Here is a 19,351-nt window from a genome sequence, read left to right on the forward strand (position 1 = left end):
CCTCCGATGAAGCCGAGGCCAACTCGGCGCCACCAAGGAGGTTCTGCACTCACCGCTGCATTTTATCTTTTATTCAATCTCACGGGGTTGCCGGTGCTCGATACCGAGCAGACATGGCGTGTCTCCATCGACGGCGCCGTCGCCGGCCACATCATCCACGGCATCTCTCCCCCATGTCGTTGCTTCCTCGGCGGCGACTTCCACAACGGCACTAGCTGCAGCTGCTCCGGCTCTCGCTCGTGCTGCGGCTCTGTTCTTGCTGTCGGTCGCGCTGCTGCACGGCTCCTACTTTCGTTCGTGCTGCTGCTCTGCTCTTGCTCTCGCTTGCGCTGCTGCTGCTGCTGCATGACCTCCGGCAGCTACAGGAGTTGCTGCTTTAGCACTCACTCGCGGTGCTACTGCACGACTTGCTCTCTGCTAGTGCGTTCCCTGCTCGAGCATCTGCTGATTTAGATCACTGCTTCTCTACTACTAGTGCTCGAACGCCCTAAACATCTATTGCAATGCTCTGTTACTAGTTCAATCAGTTTCGACAGTAAAATTCAGTTTCGATTGTGAAGTTCATTTTCTTCAGTTAAGTTCAGAGTGAACAGTACTTACAGCATCTGTCGGAGCGGCCGTGGCGCGCCTGATGCGTTTTACATCTAGCACTTTTTGGTGATGTATTTTACATCATCTATTGCAGATGATATTAGGGTCCCGCTTCAGATTAACGTTGTCTATCTTGTCATCCTTCAGCCTCGTCGCCGTACACCTTAGCGGAGCTGCTCCAACGACGGAACCGTCCATCACAGCGGAGCAGTACCCTCGGCGCCGTTTCCAGAGGCCTCGAATCTTCTTCCCCGCCTCCGACAGTCACACCAGCATCATCACCATCCTCCACGTCCAACCCAATGATGCTGAGGTCCACAAGGCTATGCCAAAGAGGTTGTACATTCGTCGCATCACTTTGTTTCTCCATTCCTCTGTTCTTCCAATTCACGTGAGCCAAACACCCAGGTTGACTGAAATCCTATGTTTCCAAATGCTCTGTTTTGCACGTGCATTCCTATCCTATTCCTGTGTTTTTCCTGTCACTGCGTTTATAGAATCCTCCAATTCTAAGGAGCCCTTATAGATTTACTTCATTTTCAGATAGGCTTGACAAACTGTATGGTTCTTCATTTATATTTCCTATCAATTTCTTGCTTGGTAGATTATGATTCTAGCTCCCAAACCAGACTTGTGTTCCTGATCGTTTGCACTTGTCAACCAGTAGACTAATGCGCTCTGCTCACTTCTTTCTGTTGGTGTAGGAGGATGAACTGGGATTGCCTACAGTGCCGCACGCGTCAATTGTACCTGAAAGTAACAAAAAAACTATGGTGTAGGTTTGATCTCTATGTAAATGGTCGGCGCTATGTTTGTGCATGGACAAGTTCGTTGTATCATTCATATACCACTGCAATTCGTTGAACTATGTCTCTTCCTGTTGTTCTGGAATAATTATAGTGGAGCAATAGAGGGACTTGTTCTCTATACTGTTGTACATCCTGTTGTTAGCATGTCTGTGATTGCACTAGCTGAGTTGAATTGGTGTCTAGTTTTCTGATAAAAACGTTATGGGACATAGCTAGCTCTTGTGTTGTCTGTCACCTGAGGATTTTCTTCATATCATATCATCTCATCCTTTGTTAAGTTTGCATTAGGAATGAAGAAAAAGAAGGCTGTATCTTTGTTTTCCATGTCAATCTCGCAAACCCTCCTGGATATAATGCTCCATCATAAGGACAAGAACTTCATACTCCTGCCCTACATCCCTCTGTAAGTCCTTTTACTTAGTATACTGTAGTAATTTTCCTTTTTTATGCACCTAGATCTGCGTGTTTACATTCATCTGTTCCTGTTTATGGGACATCATTGTGATCATTCCTGCTTGGTCCAATGTATTTTATCTTGATTCTTAGAGAACAATAAAGTGTGACCACCATTTCAAGTGCCATTGCACACAACAGCCTAAAGAAATTGTTATATGTGGGTACCACGTCTATAAACAAATATAAGAATAGACACCACATACATTTTACAAGCAACCTATATTTATGTATTGAATCGGCAAGCGAACAAACAACGATATATCAAGAACACGGGACACCAATTTTTACGGGGAAAACCCTTTACGGGAAAAACCACGGGCACATGACGGTGCTTTCACTGTAGCAGGTGAGTGTCTACAAATACATAGACTTACTATGGGTCATCAAATCATCCTGCTCGATGAGTGTTTGGTACGCCTCGCGCATGGTTGGCCTTGCTTGTGGAGAAGATTGTAAGCAAGAGAAGGCCAGCTTGATGAGCAGAGCTAAGCTATTCCCTTCTGTTGTTGTTGGTGTTGTCGGCCGTTGGTCCAGAATATCTTTCACCAGTATAGCTTGTTCCTTGCTTGGCAAACTACCGTCTAATAGATTCCTTCGATGCTTCCCCATCACTAGCTCTAGCATAACCACGCCAAAGCTATAGGAGAAAGACTACAATAGAAGCTGACCATAGGATAGAAGAATAGAAAAATGAATCTGAAGCATCGGATGTCCAATGGGCACTTCAGATCAGGCACGTGGGAGCTGGTGGGAGGGTCTTTATTGTATACAGAAATTACTCAGGGAGCTTTCCGCAAAAGTACAGACAATTCACCAGCCTAACATTTCAAATCTGAAGCATCCATTAAGGATCCAACGGCTCCAAATTCGTTTTTCTATTCTTCTATCCTTTGCCCAGCTTCTATTGTAGTCTTCCTCATTTCTCCGTCACAACAGATGTGTATGCCAGCTCTGCGGTAAATCAAACATTAGAATCAGAAACACATGGGTAAGAGATGAATGTTTTTATGTGAGAAGGAAGGTTCTACAAGTACGTACCAGGAGCGATGTAGCCATATGTTCCTGCTAGTGCACTCCAGTTTGATGAATCAGGCTTAAGAATCCTTGTTGTGGCGAAATCCGAGACAAAAGCCTTGAAGGTTGTATCAAGTAAGATGTTGTTGCTTGTGATATCTCGATGGATTATAGGTGGACTGCATTCGTGGTGCAAATAAGATATTGCTTGAGCCACATCATTTGCAAGGACGATCCTCTTCTGCCTATCAAATTCCTTTGCTAGCTCCTCATTTTCCAATGTCCTATGGAGGCTGCCCTGCTCAATGTAGTCGTAGACAAGAAACTTATATGCTGGATGGGCGCAGAATCCGTACATTTTAACAATACTTCGTTGTCGGATCTGGGATAAGATTTCCATTTCACTACGAAATCTTCTTTCGTCTTCCAACTCTTCTTCGGTTTGGTGAAGCTTCTTCACAGCAACTAGCTGCCCACCTTGAAATTGTGCCTTATAGACTTTGCCATGTCCTCCTGTTCCAATGATGTACTTATCGTCGAAGTCTTCTGTTGCCCTTACAATATCATCAAATGCTAATCTTCCATCAAAATTCCAAACAGAGAATAGGTCCCTTCCTTCAGCGGCAACATTTTCTTGTGGTTTTCTCTTGTTATGACTAAGCATTATTATGATAACAGTTGCAACAACAATACCAAAACCCACCACAAGAACAATTGGCAGAAGCAAACCAAGTATCTTCCATTTATGGTCACCAGCTACTGGAGTTGAATAACAAGGTGGCAAGCCAGAGAGGTTACCACACAGACCTTTATTGGGAAGAAACCAACTTGCTGAAGCATTTTGGAGTAGCTGTGTTGTTGGGACTGGCCCTTCCAAGTCGTTGTACGACACATCAAGTGTTGAAAGGCTCGTCATGCTTGAAAAGGAGGATGGAATGCTGCCACTGAACTGATTATGTGATAAATTCAGAAATTCTAGCATGTCCACCTTTCCAACTTGTTGCAACAACACACCACTGAGGTTATTGTTGCTCACATCTAACAGGATCTGCAGGCCTGCTAAATTTCCAATCGCACCAGGCAAACTCCCACTGAAGTTGTTGTTGTTAATCTTCAAGGACTGGAGTTTCATGCAGGCCCTTTAGTTCCCCAGGTATTAATCCACTCAGTCTGTTTCTAGACATATCGAGGTATCCTAGATTGCTAAGCTTTTCTATCTGTATAGGTATGGATCCAGATGATTGGTTTGCTGATAAGTTCAGGCTATATAGGTTTGCTAAAGTGCAAATTTCTGGTGGAATCTCACCGCTAAGATGATTGGAACTAAGTGTTAGTTCTACCAGGTTGGACAATTTAGAAAGCATTGAAGGTATGGAACCCGTGATCATATTTTGTGCTAGATTTAGTATCGTTAGCTGGGTACATGCACCTAGATTTCGTGAGATCTGCCCAGAGAGTCTATTCGATGCCAAGCGCATCTGTATGAGTTGTGGATACACACCAAAATGATGAGATATATCTCCCGTTAGTTGGTTCCCCTCAAGGTTAATTTTAACCAAAGACGTACATGTCTTTAAACTACTTGGAACGGGGCCACTGAACATATTAGAAGAGACCTGGAGATATTGAAGTCTACCACCTGAACATATATTTGCTGGTAAAGGTCCTGAAAGTGAGTTGTTAGACAACCCAAGGTTAACAAGGTTTATGAGTTCTCCAAATTCTCGAGGAAGCGAACCTGATAACTTGTTATCAAAGATTTTTAGTTCTTGGAGGCTTTGCAGCTTCCCAAAAGATTTTGGTATCGATCCTGAAATTTGGTTTAGATGCAAGCCTAAAACTTTGAGGTTCATCAGATTGCCAAATTCCTGGGGAATGGAACCTGTTATCTGGTTTTCAAGGAGGTAGAGTTGTACTAGCTTGGTAATATTTCCTAAGCTGTGAGGAATAGAGCCAGATATTTGGTTGTTGGTCAAGTCTAAATTCTGGAGATTCACTAAGCTGCCAAATTCTAAAGGTATTGGACCCGTGATTTGATTTGCATAGAGAAAAAGCAGGTTCAACTTAGTGAGATTGGTTATGGAGATTGGAATCGGACTAAATCATTTACATGAAGTTGAAGTATTTGCAAATGGACTAGCCTGCCTAGTTCTTGGGGTATAGGCCCAGAAAGTTGATTACCAAACAGGCCTAAAATATTTAGTTGGGTCAGATTTACAAGGGTTTTTGGTATCAAACCACTTAAGGTGCTGTTGCTTAGTTGTAGAACTTGTAGGTTGGCAAGCCTTCCAATATCCTCGGGAATGGGACCTGATACCATGGTTTGGTGAATGAGAAGATAAGTTAACATTGTTAGGTTACCCAGAGATGCAGGGATATGCCCTGTGAGTGTGTTAAATGAGAGATCAAGCTGCACGAGGCTTTGCAGGCCACCAATCTCATAAGGAATTTTCCCTTTGAGCTTGTTGTAGGGAAGGTTAAGTACGGAAAGTGCTGAAAGGGGACTGATACTAGCAGGTAGTGCACCATGGAGACTGTTGTTACCAAGGTCGATATCTGTGAGGAATGGAAGAGCTGAGAAGTTGAGCTCACCAAGTTGGCCATGGATGCCAGCACCCGGTAGGGAGATGTTGGTCACCACCCAGGGCCTGTGGCGGCCATGGCGAACAGATGTGCACATGATGCCCGTCCAGTTGCACGGGCTGGTGTTTTCCTGCCAAGAGCTCATCTGCAGCACTGGGCTCGCAAGTGTAGTTTTCCAGTGGAGGAGTGCCATGTGTTGAGACCTCAGTGAGATCCCTCCATGGCGCGCCGCTTGTGCTTCTTCCAAGAGAAGAAGGCATGGCACAAGCAGTAAGCAGAGGTACAGCAATGGTGTCAAGGGAGCTCCCATTTTGCTGCCTGGTGTTTGCATGTTGTGTTTGGTTGGGTATTTGATTCAGCACACATCGCAGCTGTATTTATACTTAACTAGTGTTGTGAGGTCCTCTGTTCTCCACTGTCTTTGTCCATCTCTGCCAGCTGGATGCCTATTAGCTCTTGTTAGGACCCTAGCACACCCCTTTGGCAGCTGTTGCTGGGCAACCTGTTTTTCTTCTTCAGTGTTGGCAGCCTGTTTTTCTTTTTTCTTTTTCTCATGCCTGTTGAAAAATGATACGGGGCAATTGAAGGCGTACCTATGGTGTACGCCTACTCCTATCTTTCGCAATTCCGCTCTGTCTACAACTTACTTACAGACTTGAGTTAACATCGTAGTAGAGTTTTCATTTGATGGCATCTCCTGTATTTCTTGTTTATTTGATCATGCAACCTATATTCAGTTGTGATATGTCTTAAGCTATTCTCTAAAATGTCTCCCTATTTGCTTTTCAGCAGGTACAGAGAACAAACAAAATTGGACTCGTTATTGGAATTGTCGGAAAAACTCTATGCTGAAATTCTATCTATGGTAGAAATTAATAAAGGTATCAACATTAAATTGTGGTCAATATAAATCCTGGACCGCAAGTCTTTGCTGGAAGTCATGTGTGTGAGGAAAAACGAGGCACTGGCTGCAGCTTTTGCTGAATTCAAAGCCTGTAGAACCAAGCAGCATCTTGCCCACACAAGCTGAAGCAAAAATCCAAGCTCAAGTGGGTTACTGGCGCTTTTTGTACGCGTTGAGCATCTATGGCCAATGTTCTTTTTTACATACTGGACTTGTTTGAAACTTCTGCTCAGCACCTAACGAAGTTCCATTTGCTTTGTTTCCAGTCACACTGTGAATGCCTAAAGCTTGTCTCTCAACCAGTAGAATAATTTGCTCAGCTTGCTTTTGTCTGATTTGGTGCTTGCTTTTTTGTGCCTGTGCAGGAGGATGAATTGGGGCTGCATGCATGCCTACAATACAGTGGCGCGCACTAATTCGAACATGAATCTCGACGTAAATAGTAGACGCCTTCATTTCTGCATGGACAGATTTGGTGTATGTTTCCTCGTATACCACTACAATTTGTTGAAGGATGGAATGTCTCTTCGCAAGTAGGGAGCTGTTGTTAGCTTTTCTGTGATGGCATTAGCCAAGTTGAATTTCGAAGAATTTCCGGGGTTGAATTGGTATCCATTTCTCGTATAGTCTTCATATCAGTATATATATATATATATATATATATATATATATATATATATATATATATATATATATATATATATCGCGCTATTCGTCACCCTGGGTGAGGAATTCTTATTCCTCACCCCAGCCAACTTGTGCTCCCACGTCCAAAACCATAGACAGTAAGAAACAGAACTTTTTTTTTTGAGGGGAAAGAAACAGAACTTTTGTGAGGTAATATTATAGCTTTGAATCAGAAACAGGTCTCCGCACTAAAACAGCTGTAAAGAAAAGAGTGCAAGGTAATCTTATGGTTTGCATGTGAGTCAATTACTTCCTGTAGGCGAGCAACCCACAGAGCGCCTCTTGCTGTACTTTTACGGCTAATCAGATAATCTTACAGTAGTGAGGCGTTCTTAATTTTTTTAGATATAAGTCTGCCTTTCTATAGTTCAGGTATTTTGCCTCAGATATATTGATGTTTACATTGGACTGAGTACACCGGTTTTCTACTAAAAATGAAATTGGTACGTGATTGATTTAAGTAACATAGGCCACTATCACAATTCCGTAGGAGGCATTTTTAGTAACCGTAAGAAACATAGGTCACTGGTTGATTTTGTACACAAGGAATTTTGGTAACCATGGAATAACAAAGCGGTCTACTAAATACTAGATTCCGTGTAGTGGTTCCAAGAAATACTCACGTAACAAAAGCCATCTTAAGATTACAAATAAAATTCGTTTGGACGTAACTGAATGCCACTGAGCACTAAGTAACCAGCAACATGATTATTATTTTTCAGAAATCACTATTACAAAATTGAATGCTATCGAACTTGCAAACTGACTACTGTCGAACTTGATCTTGAAGCAGTAGGTGACCATAGATTTTACGCCAACTTCATCTGTTCAGCTATCTCTGCAACGACTGAAACATTCTTATCCATGGGCTGGAAGAAACACAGTAACCTATTAATAGTACTATCGCCTTTGGTTCACTTTTCTTCTCACAAAACCTGAACCTTGCTACTGGTTATTAGTAACGAAGGTTTGAATTTCAATTGCACATTACTCTTACCGACCATAAATATGAAGACATGACTCTCTATCCCTTGTACATTAACCGTCATCCACTTGAACAGATACTGAAAAAAATAGAATATTTCAATTCTTGAAAGTATACCAACAAACAGGTAGTGGCCACCATCACAGAAGCACATGTACACTTTATGACTAATAGGCTTCACTTCCCTGAACTAGAAATAATATAATGTCAAAATCAAAGATATCACAGTGGGATTTTTGATGTACCAAATTCATCAGAATCACATGAACCCATAACATGCTAGCTGCAGGTGAATCAAAAGTATAGTGAGAAACAAGACAAAAAGCCAAATTCTGTAACTATTGTTTAAATGCTCACTAACCATGTCTTTTATCAAACTGTGCCAGCTTCAATGGTAGGAGTCGTCGTATTGAACTAGTCTGTGTCTAGCAACTATTTACGACAATGTCTAAGTCTAACTAGTCTGACACCTGAGTGTCATCAAAATAAAACATCGAAGTATCTTAAGTCCCTTCAATATGGATTTTCTTAACACTACTAGAAGTTATGCTACTCCCTCCGTTCATTTTTATAAGACGTTTCAGACAGCTAAGATTGAACTGTTTTAGGCACTGTCTGAAATGTCTACAGCGTCTTATAAAAGTGAACAGAGGGAGTACTAAACTTCATTGCTTTGTGATGAAACAAGAGAAGCAAAAAATTGGAGGTAGATCATGTTGAAAGTAAAGACTTGAAGTAATTGAATTTCATGATTAGTTTGCAATGAACATTAGTGTGAAAGAGGCACACCCCATAATTCGTCAGACACACGATTGTAAGGGGAAAATGCCAAAGCCACCCATAATATAGCTGAATCAATATTAAATGGAACTAAATAAAAACATATCAAATATAGTGGTACTGTGGTAGTAAACACGGGGAAATAAGAAGAAATTCAGCATATTTCAGTGGATAACTCAGCAAAAAGGAACATAGGTTAATGTGAACAAACTCAACATCATACAGTATACGAATCTCAAGCAAAAAAAGCCATAAGATTGAAATACACCTACACAATAGCTACTGAACTACAAAGTTCAGATTTTCAACAAAATAGGTTTGTCAGCTTAAAAAAAATGTATGCCATTTGTTGACCCAATTACAATCTCTTTCAGTTAGTTGGAATGACAAAACAGGGGACGACCTATGAACAAAACCAAACATTACTTCTGATCGATTTTAGAATTTCAGTAGTATTAAGCTTGTACGTTCAGCTATGCCCAAAACAAGTCATGCTAATTTATGTCGATCTTTATAGCCAAGCAATCTATATATGTGTTTAATAGATATTTATTGCTCGTTCTTCTATCAACTTCATTTGTTCCTCAATTTCTCCAGCGATTAAAACATTCTTCTTGATAGTGCTGTAGCCATTAGGTTCACCTTTCTTCTCACCAAAACCTAAATTTTGCCACTGGTTGTAATGAAAAGAGGGCCTCAAATTTCAATTTAATATTACTTGTACCCACCACAAATATGAAGACATTCCTATCCCACATAAATTAGCAGTCATCCACCTGAACAGATACCTGAAAACAAAATATTTTCAGTTCTCAGAAGTATACCAACACACAAGCGCACATATAACACTTGAGGATTAACAGGCTTCATTACCATGCATTGGAAAGAGAAAACACAACCCTGCATCTTGCATTTTTTGCTAGCTGCAAGCGTGTACTGCTAGTATTCAGGTCTGCGCCTAGAGGAAGTTCTGAAACCCTCCACACAGAGACCGTCAAATACTGCAGGTCGAAAGTGAAAATCCATATTTTTACACCTGAATGATCCATGGAGAGGTATATAAACTGATGTGTGAGAAAAAAACAAATATGATTGAATGCTTCCATTGAAAATAGAAGAACATACAAGAATAGTGCAGCGGCCAAACATGACTTGTAGTCACGAGGGGACTTGAGTTGCTTAGTTGCTTAAACGGTCTAATGTAGTCACCATTACCAATTGAGAATTTGATCATAAGGCAAAGCAACCATCACATTAAGGACGCGAGCACAAGTAATTCAGAATTTAATAAATATATAGACTTCTAAGGCTACACACAAATTGCTAATTTATGTCGATCTTTATTGCCAAGCAATCTATGGTGTCCTTCTTTTTCTTGCAGATTGCTAAGTAAAACGACAGGCAAGCAAATTTAAGCGGCTCCAAATTTGCATCTATAATGAAAAATCTATATATGTGCGAGAGTAGCGAGCATTCAAATATAAAAGCATGTATCAGCAAGGAGCAACCATGGCAAGGATACAGATCACAACCTTCAGCTCTACTTTTTCATTTGACATTCAGGTGCAAGGCACTTCCCTTATTATTCTGAACATCACCAGCTGTCTTACAAATGGACAGAGAATTAGCATAAGGATCAAGAAACTGAACATAACTTCCAACTGAGCCATCTCCTCTGGCAAATTATGAATCAACGTCAGATGGCCTTTAGAAGAGCAAAAGCAAAATTAGTTTCACACTATGATCAGTACAGTTCAGCAGATTTAGAAGCTAGTCAGGTCCTATTTGCCCAAAATCATATTCAAGATAAGCAATCAACACGGTTCTTCATTTCTGCAATAGATAGTGGAGGCTTGTCGGCACTGATCGTTGATGTCTTAGCGCGACCTGAATCTCGTTGAGCATCACACTTTCTGATTTACAAATCCAATCTGAATAAAAGAGAAAATAGGAACAACCTGACCCGTCCAAGAAAGAAACAGACCCTTCAATGAGAAGCAATTGCTTCACTTGAGCACCCGGAATAAAGCTCAAGAAATCTTAAAGAGCAACTGTTCTCAAGTATGTAATTACCTATCTCGACAACAATTTCTCAGATCAATTTCCACGCAATTACCTATAGCATTTGTAAAAGCTACTTCATGTCCAGTAATAACGGGTCGATGTTTCTACCAGCAAATTACAATTAAAGAGGTGCTTCTCGTATGTATGTATAGAGACCTCACTTTGGTATTTTTATACTAGGGGATAAACAAATGGTTATGATGGCACACGCAATATTATGTAATATTCCAGAAATTTTACCAAGGAAATCTCAAGAATTGTTTTGCAACTACGGATATATGGAGCCTAGCTAAACTATGACCGTATAAAATTGAATGAACAGGACAGATTGGGAAGAGATCAGAAATCAAACATGCATGCAAATTAGCTATCCTGGGTGGAATTGTAGGCGGCCGTGGCATAGCTTCTGGAATCTGAACATAGGGCGCACTTTCATTCCTGCAAGGCAATCATTCAGATCTAGCAGGGTGAGCTGGGGTTGGAAGGGAAGCAAAGAGAAGAAGAGGGAGCATGAGAAATGTGGAGAACCTGTGCCGGAGCCGCCTGTCGAGGAAATGGAAAATCTGGTTCGGTGAATGTTGGTTGTCGCAAGCGCCTTATCCGACTGAGCAGTGGGATGGATTTGGGATTGGTCGCCGCCGCAAAATCGTTGTACGCTCCATCACCGCTGCTGCTGTCGGTCTCCGAGTCGCACGAGAGGACGGGGGAGAGATGGACAGGGGAGCGAGGGAATCATCCGATGAGAATTCTCCGCCGAGCACGTCGCCGTCCAGCACGCCGCCAATCACCGCTCGCTAGTCGGCGTTCAGACGAAACCGCTCGCATCTATTGATGTATGGGGTGGGCTAGCTCCTAATCCCCACGACCTTCCAGCGTCAACGTAAAATTACAGCGGCACGATAAAAAAATTGCTATAAATTTACATCGGTTTGTGCTGGGTTGAACCAGACCGTCACATGGCGGACTGACCAGGGTGAAGAATTACTTATTCCTCACCCTGGGTCTTAAATAGACTTTCTCTCTCTCTCTCTCTCTCTCTCTCTCTCTATATATATATATATATATATATCTATATATATATATATATCTATATATATATATATATATATATATATATAGGTACAGGTACTGAATTGGAGAAAGCAAGCACATATGGCAACCTCGGCTGATCAACCTCCATTAGAAATAGGCACCTAACCCAGATGAAGGAAGTCATTACTAGAAAGAAAAGCACAAGCCTGATGGTTTAGCTTCAGGAAGCACTGCAATGCAAATGCCATTCTGTTGCCTATTGTTTGCCTGTTGTGTTTTGCTGGGGTATGTGATTCAATACACACTGCAGCTCTAGGGTTAAGAGGTCCTCGGCAAACACATGCCGGTTGAGTGGAAGCTGTTGCTGGATGACTATTCTGCAGCGTCTGTAGCCATCTTAGCCCACTGGATGATTATTACCTCTTGTTTCGATGATAGGATAGCATACCCCTTTTGCAGCTTTTGTGGAATTCAAAGCACGTACATGTACAGCCAAGCAGCATCTTCACCACACAAGTGGGTTATTGGCGCTTTCTGTAGTAATCAAAATTAACTCGCTCGTCGACCTGGGGTCATCTGTCAAACCGTCCCAATCAAAAATCTGAGAAGGCACTTAGCGATGGAATGATGGGGAGTGGTAATTGATAGACCTTTGGATCGGAGTAGGCTAGTAGATCCAGTGAACCTACCTTGTCCGGCAGTGGATGAACTCGAGCCGGAGGCCATCGTGGTGCTGGGGCGCACGATGATGGCGGAGAGTGGGCGAGGTGGTGGAGCTTCCCGTGAGCACCGCGCTAACCCTAGATCGGTAGGGATTGTAGGTGGGGATTGTGGCAGCGATTAACCTCGTGAAAAGCGCCCCGGCCCCCACCTCTGTTTATATAGCGCGGGTCACAGGGGCCCACCAACCATGGTTTGGTTGGGCGCCCCCGATCAGGGCGCGAGTCAGGGGCCCGTTCGACCCGTTGGGCTCGAACGGGAGAGAGATCAACCTAACATTCTCCCCCTTGATCTCAACTTTACTTTTAACTTTATACTTTCTAGTTTATCTGTTTCATCACATATTGGTACATAGAGCATGTTTCATCGTCACGGCTTAATTGCCGTTAGAATCATACAGCTACAACATACGTTATGTTTAGAAACAAATTCTGTTCCTTTTGGGCCTATCCAGGAATCATAAGGCTTTCCCTTAAACCCATGCCGGCTAAGTGTTCCTTGAACACATTGGGTGGTAAGCCTTTCGTTAGCGGATCCGCAAGCATATCTTTTGTCCTTATATGCTCGAGACTTATAGTTTGATCCTGGATTTTATCTTTCACAACATAATACCTTATCTCTATTGTTTTGGCAGCATTACTCTGTTGTTGTGAGCGTAAAATACCGCGGGCTGGTTGTCGCAGTACATCTTTAGTGGTTTGTGAATACAATATACCACTTTCAAGTCGGGTACAAATTTCTTTAGCTATATCGCCTGCCCCGTGGCTTCGAAGCATGCTATGAATTCTGCATACATCGTGGATGATGCAACTATCGACTGTTTGGAGCTTTTTCACGAAATAGCTCCCCCAGCGAGGGTGAATATGTATCCTGACGTGGATTTTCTATCATCTCTGTCCCCCGCAAAATCTGCGTCTGAATACCCTTTTATCTCTAGGGAATCACTTCTCCTGTATATTAGCATGTAGTCCTTCGTGCCTTGCGCATAACGCAATGCTTTCTTTACCATCTTCCAGTGCTCTAGGCCTGGATTCTCTTGATATCTACCGAGTACCCCGGTGATAAAAGCTAAGTCAGGGCGAGTGCACACTTGTGCATACTGTAAGCTGCCAACTGCCGAAGCATATGGTACTGATTTCATTTGATCGATCTCATACTGGTTCTTGGGACATTGGAATTTCCCAAAACTAACTATTGGAGCAGGTGTGGCTTTACTCGCATGCATATTATACTTTTTAAGAACCTTTTCTAAATATGCTTGCTGAGATAGTCCTAAGACTCCATTGTTCCTATCTCGGTGAATTTCTATGCCCAAAACATATGATGCTTCACCAAGATCTGTTATGTCAAAATTTGAGGATAAGTATTTCTTTGTTTCTTGTAGTAGACTAACATCACTACTAGCAAGCAGGATATCATCCACATACAAAATTAGGAAAATATATTTCCCACTTTTAAACATTGCATAAATGCAATTATTCTCAATATTTTCTTTAAATTCAAAACTTTTAATCGTTTGATTAAACTTTAGATACCACTGCGGAGAGGCTTGTCTTAATCCATGAATGGATTTCTTCAGGCAGCATCCCATATTTTCCTTGCCTTTCATGATAAAACCCTTGGGTTGTTTCATGTAGACCTTTTCTTTTAAATCACCATTCAGAAATGCCGTCTTAACATCCATTTGATGTAACTCTAAATCAAAATGAGCAACTAATGCCATTATGATTCTGAAGGAATCCTTACATGAGACTGGAGAAAATGTCTCATTGTAATCTATCCCTTCTCTTTGTGTAAATCCTTTTGCCACGAGTCGTGCTTTATACTTTTCTATATTCCCTTTAGAGTCATACTTAATTTTGCAGACCCATTTACAGCCTACTGTTTTGGCTCCTTTGGGAATTTCCTCTAAGTCCCAAACATCTTTGGAACTCATCGATTTCATCTCGTCTTCCATTGCCTTCATCCAGTTCGATGAATGAGGGCTTCTCATGGCTTCTTCATATGAGGTTGGATCTTTTTCCATATGAACCATTTCTGTGTTATAAACTTTAAAGTCAGTAGAAATAGCTGACTTTCTTGGTCTTGTAGACCTTCTAAGGGCCTTAGTTTCTGGCACATTTTGTGCCTCAACTTCTGGCACTTCTTCTAAAATTTGCTGTTGCACCTCCCTTTCATGCTCAACAACGGGTTTAGTCGGCTCCTGACGGACAGGTTCTGGGTCTTCCCCCATAGCTGTCATGGGTGGAGTTGCAACTGGTAGTGAGAAAAATGGCTCCTGAATCATCGGATTAGGTGCATGCACCCTATTCTCCTCAAGATCAATTTTCCGAGCTACCATGCTCCCCCTCATCATTTCGTCGTCTAAGAAGACTGCATGTCTTGTTTCTACAAACTTTGTATATCTGTCAGGGTAGTAGAAACGAAAACCTTTTGATCTGTCTGGATAGCCAATGAAGTGGCAACTTACTATTTTGGGATCTAACTTTGCAATGTTTGGATTAAACATTTTGGCCTCAGCAGGGCACCCCCACACCTTGAAGTGTTGTAGGGAGGGCATCCTTCCTGTCCATAGCTCGTACAGTGTTTTGGGCACCGACTTGCTTGGTACTTTATCGAGAATGTCAATGGTGGTTTTAAGCGCCTCCATCCATAATCCCAATGGCAAGTTGGAATAACTCATCATGCTGCGCACCATATTCATAAATGTACGGTTGCGCCTTTCAGCTACTCCATTCTTTTCTCTCAGAGTGGGATACATTAAAAGCACATGAGTTATCCTATTTTTCTCTTGCCAGAATTTCTCCCGCCATACGGGATTTTTGACATAATATTATGTCACCTTTACCCCGTTACGCAGGTATTTTCCCAGACTTTTTGCGCCATGCAGGTTTTTATCATAATCATCTTTTCCCGCCATGCGGGTAATTCCCTGTAAGGGAACATAAATGCCAGAATTGGCTCTTTTGACTGCATATTCAATCATCAAATTTAGGAATAAATCTGAATGCTCTTTGACACACATGCTTGATCCGACGTTGGTCAAATTAAACACGCATGTTACTTTTTTCATCTCAAATCATGTTGACTGAAAAAACTTCTTCATAGAGAGTACATGAAAGACATTCATCAACCAAGACTCTGAATGATCTATCTCTTTTCTTTTTATGCCATTCTTTAGAGAGAACATACTCCCTCACGTTATGACTTTTCTTGGTCATCTTTTGGGTCACAAGTACCCAGCCATTCGCTTTCACGAATGAAAGCATGCAAAACTTTTAGTCTGAGAAAACTTAGCCAATAATCAACAATGATGGGCATAAAAAATAACCCTACGTTGGTCTGGTTAAAAGAAATGCACATTAAATTTTTGAAACTTTCTTTTATATTCTAAATCACCATTGTGGCAGAATTAGAATAAACATCATCCTTCACCATCAACTTTATTGCAGCGGGAACAAGAAATATACATTTCTCTAGTTCAAGAGCATTTCTTGATCTTTATCCGTTCTCTGAAAATTGACCACTTTGATACAAACTTATCAAAGATTTAAACTTTGAACATAAGACTCATAGAATTATAGCATTGTTACCATCAACGTTGGTCAGAAAATAACAATACCACATTTTATCTTTAAAACAAATATCTTTCTTTTGTCATAGTGGAAACTATCTGCATCTTATTTCACCCACAGGGGAAAAACATTGCTAAGAACATTTCTTCCAATTAAATTTTCCCGTTGGTTCCAATTTAATTGGTGGATAAAACTTTTACTTTGCAACGGAAGCTTTACAATATTCTATTCAAAAACAATTCTCTACTCTTTTACTCTCTAAGAAATTTTAACCGCTTGGTTCAAAAATGCATTAGAGAAGCAACAATTTAATCTTTTACTTTAGTTCTATTCACTTTTAAAAGAGCACTTTTATTTTCAATAATAAAACATGGTCATGTTAGTAACAACGTTGGTCATAAAAATAACATAATCATTTCATTTCAATAATCACTTTAACATGCTCTTAAAAACTTAATTCTATCTAAACTTTTATTTCCTTCGTAAAAGAGCACTAATAATTATTTACGCAGCGGAAAAACATGAATAAAAATTCATGAACTTTTACTCTTTACAGAAACTTTTCTTTGATCAAATAAAAATCATGAACTTTTAATTTTCTTTATAAAATTCATGAACATTTCTTTTTCTGGACAAAAAATCTTTGGATTAATTTGAACAGAAAGACTATAAAAAATTAGCCAGCTCCAGCCGGCCTCGGCCTGGCGCGGGAGGCCCGCAGCGGCCCAAGGCCTGCTCCACCGCAAGCTCTGCCGCCCGAGCCACTGGGCTCAAGGCGTGGCTGCCAATCGGCCTAGCTTCTGCGCCTGCGCTGCCGACGCCGGCCTGTGCCACTTTCAGCCAAAAGGCCCGTGTCCAGTTAGGGTTTTGATCCTGGACGTCTGTGGAGATCCGACGGCCATCCGCGGCTTTCGCTTGGCCAAAACCAGTGCCGACCGATCTCGAACCCTAGCCCCGTTCTCGTTCTCTCTTCGCGCGCCGCTCGCACCCCTCTCGCTCGCTGTCCCGACCGGGTCGGGCCACCATGCCGCGGCACCAGGCCGGCCGCCGGCGATGAGCACCAGCGCGCCACCCCGCCGTGCGCCTCTGTTTCCTTCCCCCATTCTCTCTCGTCGCGCCACTCGCCTCTGTCCCGCACGGGACTTCGCCGGCTGCGCGGAAAAACCACGCCGGCCGCCGGCGACCGCGTCGGGCCACCGCGCCACGCGAGCCGCTCTGGCCTCCTTTCCCCTTTTCCTCCCTTTACCCCCTCCTTCTCTGTGACAGAGAGAGCGAGAGAGAAACGCGGCCAAGCTGTGTAGCGGGGTTGGGGCTCCGCCGGCCGCCAGCGACGGCGTGAAGCCACCGCACCGCGCGAGCCGCGCGCGAGCCCCCTTCTCTTTCCCCCCACTGTCCTTTTCCACCGCCCGCTCCTCCTCGCAGTAAACGACGACGGCGGAGCTTCGAGCGGCGGTGCCATTGCCATTCCCTTCGCCGGCTGCGCGTTCCCCTCTGTGGTGAGCGCGCCGCCGTCGAACGGATCGGCCGGGGTACACTTTGCCCCTTGCGGGGTTGTTCTTCGTCCGAACGGCTCGGCTTGCCGATGCCCGTTCGGATCGAGAGGAACTGGCACGGCCGGTGTGGCGGCGCACTTTGCCGGCGAGCCCGAGGGCCTCTTCCAGTGATCTTTGTGCTGTTCTTTTTGTTTGCTTTTCTCTGCCCTGATAGGGTTCTTTGGGGAGGGAAAAACTATTGCTTTCATTTCTTTCTACCGAAAACAACTAGCCCGATCTGGCTGATACCATTGATAAACCTTTGGATCGGAGTAGGCTAGTAGATCCGGTGAACCTACCTTGTCCGGCAGTGGATGAACTCGAGCCGGAGGCCATCGTGGTGCTGGGGCGCACGGCGATGGCGGAGAGTGGGCAAGGTGGTGGAGCTTCCCGTGAGCACCGCGCTAACCCTAGATCGGTAGGGATTGTAGGTGGGGATTGTGGCAGCGATTAACCTCGTGAAAAGCGCCCCGGCCCCATCTCTGTTTATATAGCGCGGGTCACAGGGGCCCACCAACCATGGTTTGGTTGCGCGCCCCCGATCAGGGCACGAGTCAGGGGCCCGTTCGACCCGTTGGGCTCGAACGGGAGAGAGATCAACCTAACAGTAATAGCTCAAGGACTTGTGACTGGAATCGTGGGATGCTGGAATTCCTTTGATGGTGGAAATAAAGGTCTCGGCCGGTGTTGAATTCCTGGGCCGCAGGTCTTGCTGGAAGTCAGTGGCTGCAGCTTTTTTGGAATTCAAAGCTCAAGTGGGTTACCGGCGCTTTCTGTAGCAATCAAAAGGGTGTCAAATCCACTTGTCGACCTCCCATCATCGGTTGAGAAAGGGTGCTGCAGTCGTCTGTTTTTGCATCATCCTCGCTGCTACAGAGAAGATGTTGTCGCAATTGATTTAGCCTGGTGGATGGAAGAAAAAGGAGAGAGGCCACGGCTGCGTTCGCTCTGATCGAACGGGCTACGTGCGCCTGATCAAACGGCTGGACAGGCGGCTGATCTTTCCCTAAGATCAGCCGGCTGATCCGTAGCAGCCACCAAAAGAAAAGCACAAGCCTGGTGGTTTAGTTTCAGGCAGCACAGCACAGCAATGCAAATGCAAATGCCATTTTGTTGCCTATTGTTTGCATGCTGTGTTTGGCCGGGGGATGTGATTCAATACACACTGCAACTCTTGCGTTATGAGGTCCTCAGCGAACACACACCAGATGAGTGGAAGCTGCTGCTGCATGACTATTCTTCAGTGTCCGTTGCCACCTTTGCCGACTGGATGATTAGCTCTCGTTTGGACGCTAGCACACCCCTTTGGCAGCTGCTGCTGGGCAGCCTGTTTTTCTTCTTCAGTGTCGGCAACCTGTTTTTCCTTTTCTCATGCCCGGTGAAAAATGACACACAAATTATGAAAGCAATTGAAGGCAGGGTACTGACATGGTATGCCTACTCGTATCTTTCCCGATTGCCCTCCGTCTACAACGTGTTTACTGAATAGACTCGAGTTAACATTGCAGTAGAGTTTTCATTTGATGGCATCTTCTGTAACATTGCAACTTGTAACTGTTTCAGTTATGGCAATTCCGTACAGATATTGAACCAGCCTTTCTTAAGCTACTCTCAAATGT

At 43.2% G+C, this 19,351-nt stretch overlaps 1 long non-coding RNA gene and 1 pseudogene across 2 annotated transcripts; both read right to left on the minus strand.

The window, feature by feature from the left end:
- Positions 1-1,273: 1,273 nt before the first annotated feature.
- On the minus strand, positions 1,274-5,763 carry LOC109748295 (uncharacterized; annotated as a pseudogene).
- Positions 5,764-7,499: 1,736 nt separating this feature from the next.
- LOC109748299 (uncharacterized) lies at positions 7,500-11,725 on the minus strand. Of its 2 annotated transcripts, XR_006668980.2 has the most exons (5): positions 11,402-11,725; positions 10,342-11,311; positions 9,683-9,845; positions 8,275-9,597; positions 7,500-8,108 (listed from the first exon to the last, which is right to left on the minus strand). It is a non-coding gene; the product is annotated as an uncharacterized lncRNA (long non-coding RNA). The 2 variants fall into 2 exon arrangements; XR_006668977.2 differs by having other exon boundaries at positions 7,500-9,597; positions 11,402-11,721.
- Between the last annotated feature and the right edge of the window lie 7,626 nt (positions 11,726-19,351).

Source organism: Aegilops tauschii, chromosome 1 (genome assembly GCF_002575655.3).
Source record: "Aegilops tauschii subsp. strangulata cultivar AL8/78 chromosome 1, Aet v6.0, whole genome shotgun sequence".
NCBI classification, from domain to species: Eukaryota; Viridiplantae; Streptophyta; class Magnoliopsida; order Poales; family Poaceae; genus Aegilops; species Aegilops tauschii.